The sequence below is a fragment of the Pinus tabuliformis genome, chromosome 4_1 (genome assembly GCF_031772625.1).
Source record: "Pinus tabuliformis cultivar Carrire ecotype Pingquan chromosome 4_1, CPIR1, whole genome shotgun sequence".
NCBI lineage: Eukaryota > Viridiplantae > Streptophyta > Pinopsida > Pinales > Pinaceae > Pinus > Pinus tabuliformis.
The window spans coordinates 314,129,319-314,153,128 of NC_142303.1; the positions used below are offsets into that span (position 1 = coordinate 314,129,319).

The following is a 23,810-nucleotide window of genomic DNA, read 5'->3' on the forward strand; positions in this document are numbered from 1 at the left end:
TGGTATTCTGTGGTATTACAAATAGTAATTGACGTGTAATTGGTGGATTTATGAACAAGTTTTGAGCGAGAAGAAAGCTAGAATTTTTATATGATTTTAATTCTTCAATAAAATATGAATCACCTAGGATTCCACATAACCACATCTAACGATCCCCAAGAAAGACATTCAATTGAATTGTAATAACTATTTCTTAGTGGTGGTAAGCCATCTCTTATCACAATGAAACAATAGAAAATGATTCTAGTTCATAAATTGTGTGCGGAGGTGTGGAGAAGGGAGTATGTGTGGGAGAATGATCACCATTAGTAGCTCCACACTCACGAACTAAAAACGAGAGCCTGACTATAGAAATATATAAATTATTTCCTAATTCCACTTATATTTATAATTATAGGGCCTTTTACTACATGTAATCTAATTTGGCCCGGCTGTGACCAAACATATGTCCAAATGACATATAATACTGAACGAACATATATTCATGTCAATTGTTTTCTAGATAGAGATAGAATGGCCTAAAGAGAAGTGGGTCTTACCTTCATACTATTAGATGAAAACCTCTAAGACATTTGGTCTTAGGCTCTCGTTTCAAGCTAGCCTAGTGAAAAACTAAGCCAATAATCAAGCTAGCATACCATGAGTGAGACAACCAACTAGGGGATTTCGTTAATGAGTTGACCATATTAGAATCGTGTCCTCATGCTGTCGACATGGGTGTCTCACTAGAGTTCCTCTTGTTGGGTTGCGAGTGTTGGGTTGGAAAATGTAACTCCTACTTGTCTCATTTGTGATTCTTACTAAGTAAAGGAGTATGTTCCTAGTAGCTAGGATCTATTTCCTACATTGGTGTGTGGTTGAGATATTTTCTTAACCAACAAATTTTGTGTGCATGTATATATGTAATTACATTTGAGTAATGAACATTGATATTATCAGATTTTATCATGGTATCAGAGCCCTGAGGGCCCGGCCCCTCGTGGGCTTGGCCTACCTTGGGCTGAGGAAACTTGGCCCGTCCTGGGTTGAGGAAATAAAAGAATATTTTTTATTTTTTATAATTTTTGGTTTTCTTATTTATTTAGGCCCGCTGGAGGAGCGTTTCAAGTCTTTCAATGGTAGCGAGAGCATCAGTGGATCCTAATCGGTGGTGGGGGCGGGCCAGTGGATTTTTGAAAAGTGGTGTGGTGGATCGGTGGATCTACATTTGATTGTTGGCATTGAGAACAACATTGTTGTTTTGGTAGCCAAGTTTAGTTGGAAACTCACTAGGATGGTGGTGCTATGGATCCGTGGATGTTGTTGCTCGTGAGTTGGCAACGCGCGACAGGAGATTGCTAGTGTGGTGGATTGCAGATCGTTGGTGTCTTGGATTGGACAACCTTTGGGTTCATCAAATCAAGGTAGAGCGAGTTCTACATGCAGGCGCTTTCGTGGCCGCAGAGGGATAGTATTGAACCTGCTACCAATTTCAAAGAGCTCATCATCTTCATCGAGCACCGATATTATGGGACTTTGATGCCCTTCAGCAGCCTAGATGAGGCATACGTGAATGTGGGTACTCTGGGCTATTACATTGCTCATCAAGCCTTTGCAAATTACGCAATTCTCATCACTGATTTGAAGAAAAACCTATTAGCCAACGATTGTATAGTGGTGGTCTTGGGTAGATACTACAACGGAATGTTAGCCACGTGGATGCGATTGAAGTACCCGCACATCAAAATCCACCAATGAATAGAGTGCAGAATATAGAACTAAGGTGCTTTCGTACACTATGGGAACATATCTCCAATTCTAGTGTGTTGAGGTGCTAAGCATAGCACAACGTGAGGAGTTTGTATTCTGATATTGCTTGAACAATGTGGCGAAGGGAACTCCAACATTCCAAATGCTATTATGGCCATTCAAAGAGACGGGGATGATGGCACGGTTTTTTTCCTTTTCTCATCCATGCTGCTGTCGGGACAATAGGCTAGATCTTGAATAAGGTGCTACCTCTTTGGGGGCAGAGATGCTACAACAATTTGCTGCAAGGGTTTGGCATTCACTGCAGCAGAAGCATAATTGTAATTGTAATTGCGATTGTGGTTGTAATTGTCATTATTGTTATGATGGTTCCTGCAGGCTTCATTGTTGGAATTATCATAAATGGTGAGTGCGTGCAATGGACGATGCAACTAGGGCTTCTGGATAACTTCACCGTCATTTGATTCCTCATCGACATGGTGCCCCGACTATTGAGGAGAAGGAAAAGGAAGAGGTAGGGCATTGTGCTATGGAAATATTCGGTGTCTATTCTGTGCCTATTTTTTGTCGGGTGTGACCTCGGAGAGGTGTTGAGGAGGACGAACAGTCAGGGAATTGGGAAGTTCCCTCACGATCAGTGCTGCCTCAAGCTGCTAGAATTTGTTTTTTGGTTTTGCGGTGATCTCGATCGATTTGTTGTGAACGAGTAGTTGTGATCAAGCTACTCGAGGTTGCATACTAGTCAGAAAGAGAGCTGAGTGCTAGTGATCGAGGAGTTGAGGTCACCTGTGGTGCAGGGTGGAGCAACGTACATCACCAGATACATAGCTATGTGTTCTGTTTTAGAGGCCATGGGAATTGTTGCTCATTTTTTAACATGGAGAGAAGCTGCAGCATGGTGAGCAGCTGAATGTGCAAGAGAGTGGCCGGTTGTGCTGATGAACGTGCTCATCGTGCTAGTGAGTGAGATGCAGAGGCAGGGGCTTCTGTTGCTGAGGAAGGAAACAAGTAACTGTGTTCTTTGTTCAAGGAGGAGAGCAACTTTGTGTTTGATTTGAATGGAGAAGCATGGTTGTTTGTGCATACTTGGGTAAATGTTTTTCTGGTGAAGTATTTTTTTGGAATTTAAATTGATATACATATTGAGATTAGCCACCTCAATATGAAGTTATTTTGTTAGAATTGGCTATTCCAACAAATGACAGGTTCATGGAGTTCCAATATTTAATTGATAAAGATAAAGATGCCTAGGATTTGATCACAAGATGAAGTGCACGAGCAACATCAGAGATTAGAGGATGATGGACAATCTAGTTTGTGTGAGTTTGAGTTTGTTGTGGAATAGACTCTTGATGATTATAGTATATCACACATTTTAATTTTAAGCAAGTATAGGATGTTTCGTGGTGGTCTTCTATAATGTATGTACCTGGTAACTCTAAAAGTTGGAGTGTGTAATGTAAGCCTGATGAGGAATGCGTATCCCCATACAGTTCGTGGTAATCTTAAAGCCACTTTGTATTTGTTTGTGGTAGGCTAGAAACCACATGTAAGTGAAGTGGGATAGAGATTCCTATTAACATGGTTTAGGGTTAGCCGAGAAAACCCTCGGCCTATTTGAGCCAGGTCTTTGGAGTGCCCTAGTGGCAGGTTTGTAGCCCAGAGTGGCTAGAGTGCCTTAGTGGTAGATTTGTAGTCCAGAGCGGCTGGAGATGCTTCATGGATGAATTGAGTGCCTTGGTGGTAGTGTTGAGCCTTCGTGGTTGAGTTGAGCAGTGGTGGCTGAGAGCCCATGGTGGCATGATTGAGGGTGATCCGACAAAACCAAATGCATGGTTACGGGTAATCTGATAAAACCCAAGTTAACAATGAGGAAGATGATAAAAAGTGAATATATCAACTATATATTAATTGGATCTCCAGGTGAGATACCTAGAGAGTGCCCAAGCGCTTCATACAATACACACTACAAATAGGAGAACCTAGTACATATAGGCTTTCACACTAACAGGGTGGTTTGAATCACTCCCTAGATAGTAGGATCTGAGACCTAATCTTAGAGTCTACATCCTATCCTTAAAACAACTAACTGTAACTTTCTCCCTCAATTCTAACACTCACCCTTAATGGAGAAAGGGTACTGAAAAAAATGACATATGCCTGCTGGTCTAGTCTCAGCTAGGCTTACAATTAATACGTGAAAAGCCTTGGTAACAGAGGTTTTTATTTTGGTCTTTTTTCTTGAGAGTCCATGCTTGTTCATCTTGAGTCGAGGCATCATCTTCGCTTTTCTCGCTATGAGGCAGTGATGTCTCTTCACTTCATTTCTTCCCTAGTGATGGAAAGCTTGAATTCTTATTCTCGCCCTTCTCAAGATTATGACAGGCTAGATATGAGAATTTTCCCTCTCACTATTTCTGGTGTCAACCATCTGAAATTCAGTGATGATGTCTTCATCATTCATTGATGTAACATCTGCACACACATAAATATTAATGAGATCATCAAAATTTTAATTCTCTCCAGCTTTGTGTTCTTCTGCCATGTCTTTACAATCAGCTTCATGTGGCTCGTCCCATTGATCTTCAACAATTTTTTCCTCTTTACACCCTTCCTAAACGTCAGCTCGTGTGTCTTCAATCTTAGGATCTTGCACAACAGACTGTGCCTCTTGATTCTCGTGGTCATCAACATAATCACATTATTTTTCTAAAATTTCTTCTGACTCGAACATACTACCCATGTTAATTCTTCCAAATGCCCACATGATAAAATCATCATCATCAGAATAAAAATATCTAAAAATATAGACATGTTGTTAAAGTCCAGCTTATCTCACTTTGAGATTCCTTTTCGACTCCACACGGCCCTCTAACGAGCTCCAATAGCCCCATTACCACGCAGGTGGGAAAATTCTCCCTTTGGCAACTCTTCAACTGTATAACCTTGTAGACTATGGCTTCTGTGCCACGCAGGTCTTAGTGCCCTTGGCTCTAGCGACGAGAAACAAAATGACCTCTCAAAAGCTGGAAACATTCTCAATATCTAATTCTGATATATGTAATTAGCAATTTCTGATATATTTCTGAAGATAGGTTCAAATCAATAAGAACTTTCACATTTTCATTGTGGCATATACTAAGTTAGAAGAAAAAATTTACCCAATTTGTTTTTGGATCTCCAAAACCTACAAATTGAGTTTCTCAAACAATTAAAACTCCACGAGCCTCCACAGACATCTCCTTCCTTCTCGGCACATGCATCCAACTTTCTGCAACTGTAACAATAAAAGTACAGTGACTCACAACAAAACAATGACATTGAGGAACTAGCAACAATGCCACAATTGTTCTACTTGGAGTAAAGTAGACAAATGAAATCATCAAATCTCTAGTCCTTGTACATAGAACCAAACCCTCATCCAAAATACTAGTTATAACTTTGAGGTTCCTGACGATGAGCACTATTCTTCAGGAGCAATGTCCTTTCTGCGGCTAATTTCGTGTTCGACTCTTTAGGTTCATTCCCTTCTAATCATGGTTAGCTACCTTTGAGGGCTATGTCTCCCTCTAGATTCCCAAAACCCTCCTCTTCTAGTATAGATCCACTCCCGGCCATGGAGATTCTGTGACTGATCACCTCTTCAGTTTCAAGAAGGCCTCTAAGGACAGTTTCTTCTAGCAGGAGTTCAAGTTCAATGAATTTGTCGATGTTCATGCCACGCTCACCACACAAAGTGAAGAATCTCAGAACAACAATCAGGATTTTAAACAAGCAATTCTTTGAAGATGTGTTATATGGACTTGTAGAACCTATGATCTGCACGAGATAGAGGTAATGTGGAATCGAGCGGGATTTGCAAGTAGTGTCGATAGGGCCAGTCCTCGTAGGTAGTGATCCACCTAGGGTCTTTGGCCTTTAGCACACACTAATCGCCACCGGATGTTTTCCAAGACTGCAACAACCTCTACCACGTGACCTCCTCCACGCGTTTTTCATAGCTTCCATAGCCTCCTCTACTGTTCTTTTGTTGCTATTCTTGGTGATCCAGCCCCCGCACCTCCTCGTGTCACCTCGTCATCCAACAACAGTGGCTCTCCAGCTACAAATCAAGAGTCCCTCAGCATCCAATAGTAGTAGCTTTCAAATATTCCAGCTATGAATCTCCTCGCAACCTCTGGGCAAGTCTAGCCTCCTCGGCCTCCTCCTTGTGGCCTCCTCTCGGATGACAAACTCACCGTCAGTAGCAACTCTTCTTCAAACACGCAGGTTTGTTCCCAACAAGGTCGGCACTTATTAGCAACATGGACTCGCAAAGGTTTTCGTGACTATACACCACATATCTATGACCACTGACTAAATGTAGGACAATGAAGTTCTTACGATGGGCTTAGTGCGATTGTGCACCTAACACTTGCGAAAATTTCGGCTCAGTCATGCCCTTCACTCACATACAGGATTGACAAATTTGAAGCTCTAATACCATGATAAAAAGTGAATATATCAACTATATATTAACTGGCTCTCTAGGTGAGATACCTGGAGAGTGCCCAAGCACTTCACACAATACACACTACAACTAGGATAACCTAGTACATATAGGCTTTCACACTAACAGGGTGGTTTCAACCACTCCATAGATAGTAGGATCTGAGACCTAATCTTAGAGTCTCAATCCTATCCTTAAAACAACCTACTTTAACTTTCTCCATTAATTCTAACACAATGTGCCTAAAGCCATCTCTTATCCCAATGAAACAATAGAAAATGATTCTAGTTCATAAATTATGTGCAGAGGTGTGGAGAAGGAGGTATGCGTGGGAGAACAACCACCATTAGTAGCTCCAGTCATGAACTAAATCGAGAGCCTGACTATAGAACTATATAAATTATTCCCTAATTCCACTTATATTTATAACTATAGGGCCTTTGACTATATGTAATCTAATTTGGCCTGGCTGTGACCGAACATATTTCCAAATGACATATAATACCAAACGAACATATATCCACGTCAATTGTTTGCTAGATAGAGATAGAAGGGCCTAAAGACAAATAGTCCTCACCATCATACTAGTAGATGAAAACCTCTAATACATTTGGGCTTAGGTTCTCGTTTCGAGCTACCCTAGTGAAAAACTAAGCTAGTAATCAAGCTAGCATACCACGAGTGAGACCACCGACTGGGGGGTTTTCATTACTGAGTTGACCAGATTAGAATCTTGTCCTCATGTTGTCTACGTGGGTGTCTCACTAGACCTCCTCTCATTGGGTTGTGAGTGTTGGGTTCGAAAATTTAACTCATACTTGTCTCAGTTGTGATTCTTACTAAGTAAAGGAGTTTGTTCCTAGTAGTTAGGATCTATTTCCTACATTGGTGTGTGGTTGAGATATTCTCTCAACCAACAGATTGTGTGTGCATGTATATATGTAATTACATTTGATAAATGAACATTCATGTTATCATGTTTTATCATGGTATCATAGCCCTGAGGGCCTGGACCATCGTGGGCTTGGCCCGCCCTAGCCTATGGGAGCTTGGCCCATCCTGGGCTAAGGAAATAAAAGAATATATTTTAGTTTTTATAATTTTTTTTTTTCTATTTATTTAGGCCCGTCGGAGGAGTGTTTCAAGTCTGTTTATGGTAGCAAGAGCATCGATGGATCCGAATCGGTGGTGGGGGTGGATCAGTGGATTTTTGGACAATGGTGTGGTGGATCGGTGGATCTGCATTTGATTGTTGATGTCGAGAACAACATTGTTGTGTTGGTAGCCGAGTTTAGTTGGAAACTCACTGGGACAGTGGTGTTGTGGATCTTTGGATGTTGTTGCTAGTGAGTTGGCAGTGCATAGTAGCAGATTGCTGGTGTCTTGGACTCGACAACCTTTGGGTTCATCAGATCCGAGCAGAGGGAGTTCTGCATGCAAGTGCTTTCATAGCTGTAGAGGGATAACAGTGAACTCGCTGTCAATTTCAAAACGCTCATCGTCTTCATCGAGCACCAATATTATTGGACTTCAATGCCCCTTGGCAGCATAGACGAGTCATACACGAATGAGAGTACTCTGGGCTATTACACTGCTCCTCAGGCCTTGGCAAATTACACAATTCTCCTCACTAATTTGAAGAAAAACCTATCCGCTAACGATTGTCTAATGGTGGTGTTGGGTGGATCCTATAGCAGAATGTTAGCCACGTGGATGCGATTGAAGTACCCACACATCCCAATCCACCAATTAATAGAGTGCAGAATGTGGAACTAAGGCACTTTTGTATAGCGTGGGAAAAGATCTCCAATTCTGTTGTGTTGAGGTGCTAAGAATAGTGCTACGTGAGGAGTCTGTATTCTGATATTGCTTGAACAACATGGCGAAGGGAACTCCAACATTCCAAATGCTATTACAACCATCGAAAGAGGCGGGGATGATGGTAGGGTTGCTTTCCTTTTTTCATCCATACTGCTGTTGGGATGACAGGCTAGATCTTGAACAAGGTACTGCATCTTTGGGGCTAGAGATGCCACAACAATTTGCTGCAAGGGTTTGGCCTTCACAGTAGCAGAAGCATAATTATAATTGTAATTGGGGTTGTGGCTGTAACTGTCATTATTGTTATGATGGTACTTGTGGGCTTCATTGTTGTAATTGTCATAAATGGTGAGTGCATGTGGTGTACGAAGCAACCAGGGCTGCTGGATAACTTTGTTGTTGTTCGATTCCTCATCGACATGGTGCCCCAGCTGTTGAGGAGAAGGATAAGGAAGAGGTAGGGCATTGTGCTTTGGAAATCTCTTTTGGCTCTTTTGTGCCCATTTTTGGTCAGATGTGACCTCCAAGAGGTGTTGAGGAGGATGAAGAGTCGGGGAATTGGGAGGTTCCCTCACGGTCAGTTCTGCCTCAAGCCTGCTAGAATTTTTTTTCTGGTTCTGCGGTGATCTCAATTGATTTGTTGTGATCGAGCTGCTATGATCAAGTTACTGGAGGCTGCATACTAGTCAGAAAGAGAGTTGAGTGCTAGTGATCAAGGAGTTGAGGTCACCCATGGTGTAGGGTGGAGCAACGCACATCACCAGATACGCAGCTACGTGTTCTGCTTTAGAGGCCACGAGAATCGTTGCTCATTGTTGAGCATGGACAGTAGGTGTAGTGTGGTGAGTAGCTGAATGTGCAGAAGAGTGGCCGGTTGTGCTGGTGAACGTGCTCATCGTGTTGTTGAGCGAGCTACAGAGGCAGGGGCTTCTATTGCTAAGGAAAGAAACCAGCAACTATGTTCTTCGTTCAAGGAGGAGAACAACTTTGTGTTCAATTTGAAGGGAGAAGCATGCTTGTTTGTGCATACTTGGGTAAACATTTTTTTGGTGAAGTATTTTTTTGGAATTTAAATTGATATACATATTGAGATTAGCCACCTCAATATGAAGTTATTTTGTTAGAATTGCCTATTCTAACAAATGACAGGTTCATGGAGTTCCAATATTTATTTTATAAAGAAAAAGATGCCTAGGATGTGATCAAAAGATGAAGTGCACAAGTAGCATCAGAGATTAGAGGATGATGGACAATCTAGTTTGTGTGAGTTTGAGTGTGTTGTGGAATAGACTCGTGATGATTATAGTATATCACACATTTTAATTTTAAGCAAGTGTAGGATGTTTTGTGGTGGTCATTTGTAATTATGTACTTCGTAACAAAAGTTGGAGTGTGTAATGTAAGCCTGATGAGGAATGTGTATCCCCATACAGTTTGTAGTAATCTTGAAACCACTTTGTATTGGTTTATGGTAAGCCAGAAACCACATGTAAGTGAAGTGGGACAAATATTCCTATTAACATGGTTTAGGGTTAGCTGGGAAAACCCTCAAACTGGTTGTGTCAAGTCTTTGGAGTGCCCTAGTGGAAGGTTTGTAGCCCAGAGTGGGTGGAGTGCCCTAGTGGCAAGATTTTGGCCAAGAGTGGCTGGAGTGCCTTAGTGGCATATTTGTAGCCTAGAGTGGCTGGAGAGGCGTTGTCACTGAATTGAGTGCCTTGGTGGCAGTGTTGAGCCTTCGTGGCTATGTTGAGTCTACGTGGCTGAGTCGAGCAGTGGTGGCTAAGAGCCCATGGTGGCATGGTTGAGGGTGATCCGACAAAACCTAATGCATTGTTATGGGTAATCTAACAAAAACCAGGTTAACAATGAGGATGATGATAAAAGGTGAATATATCAACTATATATTAGCTGGCTCTCTAGGTGAGATACCTAGAGAGTGCCCAAGCACTTCATACAATACAAACTACAACCAGGAGAACCTAGTACATATAGGCTTTCACACTAACATAGTGGTTTCAACCACTCCCTAGATGGTAGGACCTGAGACCTAATCTTAGAGTCTTAATCCTATCCTTAAAACAATTAATTGTAACTTTCTCCATTAATTCTAACACTCCCCCTTAATGGAGAAAGGGTACTGAAAAAATAACATATGCTTGTCGGTCTAGTCTTAGATATGCTTACAATTGAAACATGAAAAAACTTGGTAATAGAGGTTTTCATTTTGGTCTTTTTGCTTGAGAGTCCATGCTTGTTCATCTTGAGTCGATGCTTCATCTTCCCTTTCCTCGCCATGAGGTAGTGATGTCTCTTCACCTCATTTCTTCCCCAGTGATGGAAAGCTTGAATTCTTATTCGCGCCCTTCTCAAGATTATGACAGGCTGGATATGAGAACTTTTCTTCTCACTATTTCCGGTGCTAACCATCTAAAAGTCAGCTATGATTTCTTCATCACTCATTGATGTAATGTCTGGACACACAAAAATATTAATGAGATCATCAAAATTTAAATTCTCTCCATCTTTGTCTTCTTCTGCCACAACTTTGCAATCAGCTTCATGTGGCTCATCCCATTGATCTTCAACACATTTTTCCTCTTTACACCATTCCTAAAGATCAGCTCGTGTGTCTTCAATCTTAGGATCTTACACAATAAACTGTACCTCTTGATTCTCATGGTCATCAACAGAACCACATTGTTTTTCTGAAATTTCTTCTGACTCGAACATACTACCCATGCTAATGCTTCCAAATGCCCACATGAAAAAATCATCATCATCAGAATCAAAAACATCTAAAGGTATAGACATGTTGTTCAAGTCCAACTTATCTCGCTTTGAGATTCCTTTTCGACTCCACACGGTCCTCTAACGAGCTCCAACAACCCTGTTACCAGGCACGCGGGAAACTTCTCCCTTTGGCAGCTCTTCAACTTTAGAACCTTGTAGACTATGGCTTTTGTGTCACGCAGGTCTTAGTCCCCTCGGCTCTGGTGACGAGCAACAAAATGACCTCTCACAAGCTGGAAACATTCTCAATATCTAATTCTGATATATGTAATTAGCAATTTCTGATATATTTTTGAAGATAGGTTCAAATTAGTAAGAACTTTCACATTTTCATTGTGGCATATATTAAGTTAGAAGAAAAAATTTAGCCAATTGGTTTTGGGATCTCCACAACCCGCAACTTGAGTTTCTCAAACAATTAAAACTCCACGAGCCTCCACGCACATCTCCTTCATTCTTGGCACATGCATCCAACTTTCTGCAACTGTAACAAGAAAAATACACTAACCCACAACAAAAAAGCAACGCTAAGGAACCAACAACAACGCCACAATTGTTCTACTTGGAGTAAATTGGACAAATGAAATCATCAAATCTCTAGTTGTTATACATAGAACCAAACCCTCATCCAAAATACTAGTTATAACTTTGAGGTTCCTAACGATGAGCACTGTTCTTCTAGAGTAGTGTCCTTTATACGACTAATTTTGCGTTCGATTCTTTAGGTTCATTCCTTTCTGATCATGTTCAGCTGCCTTTGAGGGCTGTTTCCTCCTCTAGTTTCCCAGAACCCTCCTCTTCTGGTCCAGATCCGCTCCTGTCTATGGAGATTCCACTGCTAATCACCCTCTTCAATTTCAAGAAGGCCTGGAAAGATGGTTTATTCTAGATGGATTTCAAGCTCGGTGAATTCGTCGATGTTCACACCACGCTCATAGCACAAAGTGCAGAACCTCAGAACAACAATCAGGATTTTAAATAAGAAATTCTTTGAAGATGTATTATACGGACTTGTAGAACCTATGATCCACACAAGATAGGGGTGATGTGGAATCGAGTGGGATTTGCAGGTAGTGTTGACAGAGCCATTCCACGCAAGCAGTGATCCACCTCGAGTCTTTGGCCTTTAGCACCCACTGGTCTCCACGCAATGTTTTCCAAGACCGCAATAACCTCTACCATGCTACCTCCTCCACACATTTTTCACAGCTTCCATGGCCTCCTCTACTATTCTTATGTTGTTCTACTTGGCGATCCAACCTCCGCACCTCCTCATGTCACCTCGGCATCCAAAACGGCGGCTCTCCAGCTACAAACAAAGATTACCTTGGCATCCAACAGTGGCAGCTTTCCTTCCAGCTATGAATCTCCTCATAGCCTCCAGGCAAGTCCAGCCTCCTCGACCTCCTCCTTGCAGCCTCCTCTCAGATAGCGAACTCACCGTCAGTAGCAACTCTTCCTCAAACACGTAGGTTTGTTCCTAACAGGGTCGGTGCTTGTTAGCAACACAAACTCGTGAAGGTATTTGTGACTGTACACCACATATCTGTGATGACCGATTAAATGTAGGGTAATGAAGTTCTTACAGTGGGCTCGGCGCGATTGTGCACCTAACACATGTGAAAATTTCGGCTCGGGCACGCCCCTCACTCAGCGTACAAGATCAACAACTCTGAAGCTCTAATACCATGATAAAAATTGAATATATCAACTATATATTAACTGGCTCTCCAGGTGAGATGCCTGGAGAGTGCCCAAGAACTTCACACAATACACACTACAACCAGAAGAACCTAGTACATTTAGGCTTTCACACTAACAAGGTGGTTTCAACCACTCCCTAGATAGTAGGATCTGAGACCTAAGCTTAGAGTCTCAGTCCTATCCTTAAAACAACTAACTGTAACTTTCTCTATTAATTATAACACAATGTGCTTGGATCCGTCTCTTGTCCCAATGAAACAATATAAAATGATTCTAATTCATAAATTATCTACGGAGGTGTGGAGAAGGAGGTATGTGTGGGAGAATGATCACCATTAGTAGTTCCACACTCTCAAACTAAAATCGAGAGCCTAACTATATAACTATATAAATTATTCCCTAATTCCACTTATATTTATAATTATAGGGCCTTTGACTATATGTAATCTAATTTGGCCCGACTATGACCAAACATATGTCCAAATGACATATAATACCGAACAGACATATATGCACATCAATTGTTTGCTAGATATAGATAGAAGGGCCTAAAGACAAATGGGCCTTACTGTCATACTAGTAGATGAAAACCTCTAAGACATTTGAGCTTAGGCTCTCGTTTCGAGCTACCCTAGTGAAAAACTAATCCAGTAATCAAGCTAGCATACCACGAGTAAGACCACCGACTGGGGGTTTTCGTTATTGATTTGACCAGATTAGAATCTTGTCCTCATGTTGTCTACATTGGTGTCTCAATAGACCTCCTCTTGTTGGGTTGCGAGTGCTCCCTATTGGTGTAAAACAAATCTTATAGGTGACCAAACTTTGATTTGCTTCCCATGCTTTCGATTTATTTTTAGGGTAAACCAATGTCTCTCAGTCTGGGCATTTTTACTAAAAATTGGTTGAACATGGTGATACCACAATATGATTTCCCAAGCTATACAAAGCTCTACCCTTCCCAACTCATCTTTTAGAAATAAAAGTGGCCTTCGAGCACCCGCAATGGTGTGAAGACTTACTGAATAGAGTTCAGTGTTAGTGTATGCCTCGTTGATGTTGGCTCCAAGATTCCCACTAAAATGTGGAAGTTTGAGATGGTAATAACAGTTGAATCATTCTTGAGTTGAGGAATACCAATGATAAAAAAAAATGTTGCAAATATGCAGGAAAGATCTTGGCAAGGAGAGTGAAGAGGCGTGCCAATGACGACATTTCTGCCACTGAGATATTTGATTGTTATACTCATCATGAACTATTTCAAATTGTGTTGGAGCCATTTATATTGATCAAAAAATTCTTTATATATGGGTGAAAAACTTGCTTTAGTAAAGGCTCTGCCTTGATCAATACTTCGATCAACAATGGAGATTCTAGTCCAGAATATTTAGAAGTAGAGCAATATTTTGATCTGTAATACATAGAAACAAAGAAATTTACTTTCCTGAATTGGACAAAGGAAAAGCTTCTTGAATTTCACAATATTATTCTGCATTTTGTCACTTGGAGCAAGAATAACGTGAGCATCAGACTTGTGTTTCCTTAATTGAGCATTTATTAATTGTAACACATTTTCAAATTTAGAAATTGAGTGTAATTATTATTTGTGCGGAGTTAGAACACATATTATAAGAACCTTCGCACAATGAAAGCATCTGAAAATGGTTGGCTAATTCAAACTCAAGTTTCGTCATGTCCCAATTTCTTCCATAATGATCATTAAATGTAGAGTGAACTGTGATCGTTAAATGGACCTGATTTAGCTACAAGAACTAAAATATAAGCTTTAATAGAACGAGAATTGAATAGTTAGATCTAAAACATGAGCTTTTAGAATTACTAGATTCAAACTGGGAACTGTAATACAGTTTAGTTGATATATGTCCTCAGAAGATGGTACCCACATGGGATAATGGTAGGGTGGGTATGGTAGATGTTGCAAAGGCTGGATTACTTTATATTGCATGAGAAGTTGGCAGAGCGTCTAGGAGATGTACATGCAGGAGTCATTAATAATTATCCATTTGATCATCGGCCCATTACCTTATAATGGAGGAGGGCTAACTTTATACATGGGTTTCCTTTTAGATTCGACTGGACTTGGTTGGATGATTATGACTTTAATTCATTAGTGTGCAATGTATGGACCCACGACTGTATTCAGGGGCCTTCTCCCATGGTTCACATCTTGGATAACCTGGATATCCTTTGTGTTAGTGTCAATATCTACATCCCTCCATCAGTGATCAACTTTCTCTTTTTGCATGCATGTTAGGTGTCCCATCTGATTAGCTGCATACCATTAGGTCATGGATCAACTGATGGTAGTGGTTTTATGTTAATTTCCCTCAAGTCATTCATCTGCTAACCTGTTGTCAAATTTTTCAGGTTATTTACTGTCATCCAGTTTCACTTCATTCATAAAAATCAGTTTTAGGGTTTTGTCTCACTAGGTCTAGGGTTTATCATCATAGTCATCCAAAACTGAATAAAGGGTTTGCAGGGACATGAGGAAGATAAATAAACTCATAAAATCATAAATTTTAAATTTTTTAGGCTCCATAAATTTGTTTCACCTCAAAACACTGTTTTGAGGTGAAAACAAGGTTTTTTCCATTTCATGTACAAATTTCATGTAATTTCAAATGTTTCTATATGTAATAAGTTCAGTAGCTACTCTTGGTCACCTTTCCAACTCCAACCACTGCAATAAAAAAAAGCACCTATGCATCAGTCCATCAATTGATCAAGAAAAGTCAAACTTCAAATGAAAAATAGAGTTTTTAAAGAAAAATGACTAAGACTTTAGAAAAGTGGGTTTGGTAAATGAAAAAATTAAAGCCAAGGGGATATAAAGCTCATCTATGTTTTTGAAGTCTTCATTTTTTGCAAGTGAGTGAGCCAAAGGAAAAAATCTTGTTTTGGGGAGAAAGAGGCAAAACTGAGCAAAAAATCTGTAATTTCACTGGCGCTACGCACCTGGGCTTTGGTGTTGCGCATCTACCTGGCTTAGGTTTTACACTGAAATTTGTTCGGGGTAGATACATTTAGTTTTTAATATTTTCTGCTATTTGAAGAGGACTCATGAACCTTGCATGCCCTCTCCAACTCCTCACCAGTCTTTAGACTTACCATCACATTCATTTCAAAGTGCTAAAACACTTGCCTACCTCGCCCCACAAAACCCTAGGCAAATTTGAGTTGATTTCCCGGACCCAAACTTGCCTTCCTCATCTGATCTAGCAACCAACCATTAAAATCAATCAAAATCCTCTGAGCAAATATACCTAGCCTAAAATCAACATTTACTTTTAGTCATCTCAAGCCTAAGTTGCCATATTCTTTTGAGATTGACAAGGAGAGAGCCCTCTCCCGACCTAGTAGGGCTAGCTACCAGGTTAAGCGTGGTTTGATGTTACCTTAGACCTGCCTTCCTTTAGCCTAAGGTAGATTTAGGCACTAACACTTTGTGGGGAGGTTAAAAGAAGCAAAAGTCTAAAAAACTACGTAAAAAATTAATCGATATACAACATGACCTCGATGCTATTCATCCCCACATGACTTCACATTGTCGTCTTTTATTTGTTCAGACACGTATTTAGGAATTGGAACTAAAAAAGAATAAGATAGTTTCATTCAAAGAATCCACCTGGCACCTGAAGAGCATGGCTTTGTGGATTAAAGAAGGAGACAGAAACACAAAATTTTTTCCTTGTTTTGCAAAAACACAAACAGAAAATAAATTCCATCTGGGAGATATATGATAAAGATGGTCATTGCTTTGAGTTGCAGGAGGATATATGTGATGCAGTTGTATCACATTTTTAGATGGCATATGGTCGCAATGAGGGGATAGATGTGGGGGATTTATTATCGTGTGTGGATCTTTATCACACTCTGTTTGATGCCGAAGAAAATGAAATACTATTTAAAGCAGTCTCTGAAGATGAACTACTGGAGGTTTTAAAATCTTTTAAGGGTGACAAGAGTCTGGGACCGGAAGGGTGATCTGTAGAAATTTTTACACATTTCTTCGACATGTTTAAAAGAGATCTCCTAGATATGGTGTAGGAGTAGAGGATCATGGGGAACATCCACTAGCATATAAACTCCACATATATCGCTCTCATCTCGAAGAGACACCCTTCTACATGTTTCCCTGATTACAGGCCTATATCACTATGCAACCTTATATATAAGATCATTTAAAAAACTATTTCCAACTGTATGAGGTGTACATTATCATGCTATATATCATCTGAAAAATATGGTTTTCTACACGACCAGAAAATTCATGATGTTGTTGCTATAGTTCAAGAATGTATGCATTCAATTCATACAAAGCATCTAAATGCCACCATTATGAAGGTGGATTTATAGAAGGCTTACAACTATTTGGATTTGGGTTACCTTAGATTGGTTTTGCATAAGATTGGTCTGCATCCTAGATGTGTGGCCTGGATAATGTCTTGTGTTACTAATGTAAATTATGTGGTGATCATTAATGGATATCCAACGCACTTATTTAGGCTCGTCAGGGACTGAGACAAGGCCGGTCTCTTTCTCCACTCATATTTATCTTAACAATGGATGGATTGAGCCTGCAAATCAAAAAAGCGGTGGCGGATGGTCAGTTATAGGCATTGATCATTGGGGAAAACATAAAAATATCTCACAGTTTCTTCATCGATGACATTCTTATCATGGGTATGTTAAATTGTTTTACATGGCTAACTCTCTTTCATATTTTAAAAAAATTTGCTAACACCACTAGCCTACATATGAATCTGCATAAGTCAATTATTTATCATGATATGTGTGATATGGAGGTTATTGATTATATAAAAAGCCTATTTGGAATAGAGGCGATGCTGATGAAATCTGGTATGAAATATCTCAGATACCACATCAAATCATGTAGCTACAAGAATGCTGACTGACAATGGCTTGTAGACTGTTTCTACAAATGGATATTAGGATGGGAATTTTGATGCCTGTCTCTAGGAGGTCGCACTATCCTTACAAAGGCTATCCTTACGTGGCTAGGGGTATACAGGGCACACCTATTTCATATTTCCCAATACATTATTAACAATCTTAATTTCATTATGGCCATTTTCATTTGGGCGGGGTGAAATGGACAAAATAAATATCATTTGGTTAATATGTCCCATATTTCTTGTCCAAAGCTATTGGGGGGATGGGGTATTATGAATCTTTGGCCCTTTGGATGTTCTTTGTTGATTAAATCTTTATGGCGAGGTTTATTTTCTTTTGGTATATCGAGACAGAAAAGATTCAAACTAGGAGATGTATAGTACAATTGTAGAATTGAATCCAATCTTTAAAAGGATGGGATTAGAAAAATGAGAAATAAGATACAAACTCTGGAATTACAGGACTCAAATTGAGAGAAGTGAAATACAAACTTTTAAAATTATGAGATTCAAACTGGAAGACTATACTAGTACATGATACGGATTGAAAGAAGCATAGTATGATATTTAATGGTAGAAATAAATCCAAGCTTTAAAATGATGCCAAACGAGCAAGTAATGAAAGTCAAATAACAAGAAAGCACATACGTCGATATGTCCAGTGGAAAATCACCTATGGGATTCATTATGCAGTAAATTGTTCTTTGGATCTCATTGGGTTGTGTTGTAGCGACCGCAACACCCTCCAAAATTTTTTCCTATACATAAATTTCAGAGCCTACTGTGGATCCTGTGATCAATCATTCCTTAGTCGCTTATTTGATAAACCGGTGATCTCAAGCTTCCCACTTCGATCTTAAGAGTTGTTCATGCTTTTATCTTTATATAGTATGTGTCATCTTTGGGCATAGGAATTATTGCTTGTCATGAAAAATAAAGTTTGTTTTTCTTCAAAGGGAAATATTTGTGAGAATGGGTTGTCCTCACCACATAGACATGTTTTACACATTACGGACACTCTTACACAAGTGTCACCTTTATCCTCTCAAAGTCTATCACCGGAGCTGCACCTGGTGTAAGTTGCCAAAAAGGTTGTTGAATTAAGCGAAGTATGTTTTATATGTTCTGGATGGTCTATGTTGTATCACTAAGTGTTCAAGTGTGTGATCATAGTTAAGTTCTATCACTGTTCACATCAATTCCATTGATCCCACACTTAGCCAAATTCTAAAGTTTCCCTAGAAACCTAGCTTCATCCATCTTTCCTAAACTGCACACTTCTTATCTGCAGCACTCAATACTTTTACCATGCCTTCTAGAACTACACAATGTGTAGAAAGCCTAGCCACCCCAAGAATTCAAAACTACACAGTGGTTTCCTCGAGTGTCCTTCCCTCAGCTGAAACCCATTGTCTCCAAAAACTGCGCAGTTTTGTCCCTCAGGCATTTCCGCTGCCCAGTCTGCTTTGAATCCAAAAACTGCACAGATGTGTCCTCTTAGGGCCTCATCCTGCAATAGTGCCTTGAATCCTAAAACTATCTAGTTTTTTCCCTTAGTTTCCCAATCTTCATTGAATCTAGAAACTGCGGAGATGTGTCCACCCAGGACCTCATCTTGCAATACAAAATGCCTGCTGAAACTACAAAATTGCATCTCTCAAGGGCCATGAAGAAGGATGACACGCTAGATGAATCTAAAGGTGTTGAGGAGAAAGATAAGTAGAGAAAGGAACCCAAGGTATGATAGAATATAAAGACCACATGAAGACTCCATCTGACGCATAAACCTTTGGAGGGTAGGTATGGAAAGAAGAGAACATCTTTCGAAATACACCTCTTCATGTAGCTTGAAGGACTCCTTATCATTGTCATATTATTTTTTCTTCAATTACATGCATGGTTGCAAGCATTGAAACTCATTCACTGTGTTTCCTCTACGTGTTTTGTTCCCTTTCGCTTGTTGGATCAATTGTCGTCTTTTGACATGTTTGGTTGTCATGTCATGTTTGTGAATCGTTCCAGTAACCTTGAAGGTTGGTCTTTGTGTGTACAATTTTTCTGAGCCATGTAAATATATATCGCACTAATACACAAAGTTGTAAGCACTATCACGCAAGTGTCATCACAGTCATCAAAAGGTCTATCCCAAGTGTCGCACTTGTCACTTTTAAATCTAGACAATCTCAGAGAGCACAAAGCTTTGCCTTATTGTCTTGGTTGTCTATATTTTCATGTTGTCGAAGTATGCTAAGTGTGTGATCACAATTTTGAGTGCTCACAATTTCACTTGCGTCCCACACTTAGACATTTTCTTAAAAATCCTTCCAACTGAAAAACTCCACTTCGTTGGACCCTAACTTTGTTGCATTGCATAGTCTTAGCCCTCAGTTATGTCACTCTACTACCTAGAACTGCGCAGTGCTTGATCCTGATGCCTAGGACATTTGCACTACGCAATCCCAGAGGTGAGCAATATGCCTTCCTTCCCAGAATTGCATAGAGACTGCCTCAAACCCCGACCTAAACTGTGCACTTTGCAAGATTAGTAATCAATCCTCCTACTTTCCGGCTGGAATCCTATAATGCATAGAGACTTGAACCTAATTTACATCCCAAAACTGCGCAGAGGTTTCCTCCCAGTGCCTTCCCTCACCTAGGACTCACTACTCCCAGAAACTTTGTAGAATTGTCTTCTCTGGCCCCTTTGTTGCACTATCTTGTGTTATGAAACTAGCTCAGAAAAAGATAGAAAAGATAGATCAACACCTTAGAAATAAGCATCTTCAAGGGGGAAACCTCCTTTGCATTAGAAAAATGAACAATTCTTCGACGATACAAATGACAAGACCTCCCTTCTATATATAGGAGTCTAAGGGGTCATAATATAATCAGAGCCGACATAACAATAATAATGTAAGGGCACAATAATAACAATAGTGAACTTCTATGGGGCACAATAATAATAATATTGGGACTACATGGGCAGAACAATATAATAAGGGGGTTGTACTAATAAAAATAGGGGTTACCCTAGTAGCATAGGGACCTAACATGCCCCTCTCCTTCAAAAAGTGTTGTCCTCAATGCTTGAGTAGTTCTTGATGCTTTTGTATAAAATTCTTGTCCTCCCATGTGGAATCTTCAGTGGGTAAGTTCTTCCACTTGATGACATACTTTGAAATTGATCGATTTTGTAGTTGTCCAGTTATTGTTTTTGTGACTGATCCAGGTTCCAATATGATTTTTCTTCCTCATCAAGTTCTAGCAATATTGTTTAAACTGGGATCTTCTGCAAATTTTGAATGAGTGTCCACACTTCTTCGTCCTTATTCCATTCATCACTTGCTTCGTTTATCAAATCTAGTTCAATAATAGAAATAACACAAAAAAATCCTTCCACATCCTCATCTTTTCTTGAGCGTGCATCTACAACAACATTTTGCTTCCCTTTTTTGTTGATGATTTCAAAGTCATAATCCAACATATTTATGACCCATTTTTTATGTTCTTCTAAAGATAATCTTTGTTCTAAAAGGTATTTAAGACTATCCTGATCAATTTTTACCATGAAGTGTCTTCCCATTAGGTATGGTCACCATTTCTTAAGTGCACGTAGTATTGCCAACATTTCCTTGTCATAAATAGCTTTCTTGAGATGTAGCTGTAAAAAAACTGAATTGCCTACATCAAAACTTCTTTCACTACGAAGTTGATCTGCCTGTTGTTTCATTTGATTCTGCACCAAAGTGGCATCGTCCTTTAAAAGTTGAAGAACTTTTTGTTGATGCTCGATGTGATCTTTCAGTGCTTGAATATTTTTCTTCTTGATATGTCCTTCTATCTTGAGAGTTTGAGGAGTGGTAATTTCTTCCAAGACATTACAAGATATGGTCGCATTCATTTCTTGATGCTCGATGTGATCTTTCACTTCTTGAACATTTTTCTTCTTGATATTTTCTTCTATCTTGATAGTTTGAGGAGTGTTAATTCTAGCCAATTCATTACAAGATATGGTCGGATTCATTTCTTCTTTCTCGATGTGATATTTCACTTCTTGAACCTTTTTCTTCTTGATATGTCCTTCGATCTTGAGAGTTTCAGGAGTGGTAATTCTTGCCAATGCTTTACAAGATATGTTTAGATTCATTTCGTCTTTCTCTGGGGTTGGTTCCTCATGTATATCCTCTTCTTTTGTTGTTTCTTGATCCTTTTCTTCCTCCTCTTCATAATCTATGTAAAATAATTTCTTCTTAGCACACTTATGACCTTTAGTGTATTTTCTATCACAATTGTAACAAAGACCTTTTTCTCTTTTTTCTTCCAATTGTTATGGTGCAAACCTTGTAGGTTGTGGAAGGCTAGGAGAAAAAATAATTCCATAATTATAGTCAAGAGTGGTGGGATTCCTTGTTTCCATAATTTCGCTTTCAAATCTTCTTGCCAACCTGTATGCCTTCTCCAATGAATTAGGTTCCCAAATTCGAAGCTCATGTTGAATGTTATCCTTTAAAGTCCCTATGAAGACATCAATAATTTGCTTCTATCAAATATCATTTACCCCTATATTCAATTTTTCAAAGTCCTCAATGTGCTCTGCCATTGAACACTTTTGTTTGAGATTTATCAATTAGTTAAAGAAGGTGTTGCTCTTTGTATCCTCATAATGTGCTATCATTTCTTTCGTAAGAATTGACCACGTAACAAGTGGTTTACAAGAACAAAGCCCTTTAAACCATAAAAATTGATCTGGTTCTAAATATGAAGATGAAATATGTACCTTTTGTAATAGGTTCACCTCATGTAGATCAAAATATTGCTCCATCCATAGTATCCAATTTATCGGATCCTTGTCATCAAACATCCTCATATCGCTTTTTCTTGATTTTAGGAGCTCGATCTTGAAATGATTGTAATTCTGTAATTTCAGATCATTAAGTTCCAAAATTTCGAACTGTGATAGCAGTCTGAGTCCTCTTTCTAACCCCACAAATCTGATCACAATTGGATTCCTGACAGGGAAAATTTTAAGAACCACCCTAAATTTATATGTATAATAAATGGGCTAATCCCCATGATACATAGGAAAAATGGGATGCGATTTTATCAATAATATAGTATGTATATATAATTTTTTTGGCGAATCTCTCACCATATTATATTATCTTGTACAGTGATGGAGTTTCACTGAATTATAAAATCTTGTAAGATCTTGGCAAATCTTTTACTGAATAATAAAACATTGTGAAGTCTTGGCAAATGTTTTGTTAAAGTATGAAACCATGTATGATAATAATAAAACATATTCATTAAACTGTAATATAATAGCATACATGTTTGGAAAAAAGAAACATAATTTTCTCTTCCTACAAACAATGTTCCAAGTTTCAGTGGCCGTGTTTGTCAAGGTTCTTACAATACACTCCTTCATATCCTTCTATTAGTTTTGATAATATTCCACAACAAAGTTCTTTTAGGTGTTGATATTGAAAATGCGTTTTGTCAAGGTAGGAGAGATTAATCTTTTCTCTACAACTTTTGTCAAGCTACCACATTTTTCAAGTTATCCACTTTCTTTCTTATTCCATAGACTCCAATTGCGAGATAAAAAAAAACACATCAAGTTTGTTTACCCCAACACACCAACAAGTAGCAAGCCCAAACTATATTATATAGGAAATTATTAGGTATCCCAAAGGCTTGAAGGGGATCTAATTGAAAGAAGTGACCATTGTGAGAATCCTTCCAATCAATATATGAATATATAAATGTAGATTTATTATTATTTTAATTGGAAATCTTCAATTAAATAATAAAATTTAATTACGTCTCTCCCAATCTAAATTGCTTATTAGCATAATTCACTACGCTCATAGGTCTCGCATTTTTTAACAATGTTGTAACATGTAGATTAATTTCCTTTTTGGTGAACAATCTCTACCTTTTAGGAAAATATGGTGCAATGGCTCCAACCCCTACAAATCATTAGGACAAACTAAGAATAGCATAGAAGATGAAAGGTTGTACAAACCAGGTAATTTTTCAAACAACTAATCCAACATTAGTACCTAAACATTTTCATGAAGATATCATATTGAGAATGTTGAAAAATGGTGAGAAATCTTATGTGAGGATGATGCGGAAAAAGTGATAAGGTTTCGTTGTTTTGAATTTTTTTTGTTAAAACAGAAAAAGTTAAAAACCAACATTAATGGAGGTATTGGTATTTTTTACAAAATTTTGTGAAGTTACTAAATATAGCTTTAACCATTCACCTTAAGATGTTTTTACAATACAATTTCCTAAGTCTATTTAATATCTTC

The 23,810-nt window shown here is 39.0% G+C and overlaps 3 pseudogenes; all 3 read right to left on the reverse strand.

Annotated features, from left to right (window-relative positions):
• Positions 1-545, reverse strand: part of LOC149175544 (uncharacterized) — a 102,020-nt pseudogene extending 101,475 nt beyond the window's left edge.
• Positions 546-1,797: 1,252 nt separating this feature from the next.
• Positions 1,798-5,466, reverse strand: LOC149175545 (uncharacterized; annotated as a pseudogene).
• Positions 5,467-7,987: 2,521 nt separating this feature from the next.
• On the reverse strand, positions 7,988-10,870 carry LOC149175546 (uncharacterized; annotated as a pseudogene).
• Between the last annotated feature and the right edge of the window lie 12,940 nt (positions 10,871-23,810).